Source organism: Myotis lucifugus, unplaced genomic scaffold (genome assembly GCF_000147115.1).
Source record: "Myotis lucifugus unplaced genomic scaffold, Myoluc2.0 scaffold_476, whole genome shotgun sequence".
Lineage (NCBI taxonomy): Eukaryota > Metazoa > Chordata > Mammalia > Chiroptera > Vespertilionidae > Myotis > Myotis lucifugus.
In genome coordinates, this window is record NW_005871524.1 from 395,036 (window position 1) to 396,046 (window position 1,011).

At 44.0% G+C, this 1,011-nt stretch overlaps 1 non-coding gene across 1 annotated transcript; it reads left to right on the forward strand.

The window, feature by feature from the left end:
* The first annotated feature begins 454 nt into the window (after positions 1-454).
* Positions 455-655, forward strand: LOC111823354. Its single transcript, XR_002826388.1, has one exon. It is a non-coding gene; the product is annotated as a small nucleolar RNA SNORA74 (small nucleolar RNA).
* The last annotated feature ends 356 nt before the right edge of the window (positions 656-1,011 follow it).

Here is a 1,011-nt window from a genome sequence, read left to right on the forward strand (position 1 = left end):
AAGAAGAGGGCATAGGGGCAATTAATGGTGATGGAAGGAGACTTGACTTGAAGGCAGTGAGCACACAATGCAATATACTGATGATGCATTATAGAATTGCACACCTGACCTATGCAATTTTATTAGTGAATGTCACCCAAATAAGTTTGATTAAAAATAAATGAAAGGTGGGTCTATTGAGTTTGATTAGGTTATGAGGGTGGAGCCCTCATGCATTGGATTAATACCCTTTTAAATGATCCCCCATGTTATACTTATCAGGGGATCACTCTATATGTTATATTAATGTCTAACCAATGTTTTGTACACTTGAAACTAATATTGAATGTCATCTCTAATTGAAAAAAAATTAAATTAGTAAAATAAATTTTAATAAAATAAAAATCCAAATCAGAGTGATCTTTAAAAAATATAAATCAGATCAGTACACTCTGTGCCTAAAAGCCTTAAGCGCTCCAGCAGGGGTCAGCTCTCCAGACAGCATCATGCCTGTGCGGGTGTTACACTGCTGGGGAGGAATGCCCTGTCTTCTTCCTCCAGTTGCCCCTTCACTGCTATGGTGACATGTGGCACTGGTGCAGGGCAGAACTGTGCTTCCAGGAGAGTGAGCTAAGCATCACTTTGGTTGCTTTGTTCTAGTGAAGGAGCAGACAGAAAAAAAAACATTTTAAAAAATCTTAATGGTTCTAATAGCGTTTCAACCCACCCAAGGGCCCTTTATCTGCCCTTCCCTGCACCCCAGCCAGCCTGGCTCACCCAGCTTGAGGAAAGAAGGCAGGGATGGTGCTGCTCAGGCTGCCAGTGAGCATGCATCTGGTCAGACATCTGAAGAGAACTGCAGTTATCTGAGGATGGAAATGGAGGGTCGCATCTGCTAGGATCAGGCACACAGGAGGGGACTAAACTGTGTGGGAAATAGTGACCGGATCAGAGCTGCGTGACCCCACCATGCTCTCTCTCTCCAGCTGCATCCCAGGGGACCATGAATAGTCCACAGCAGGAAGCAGCTCC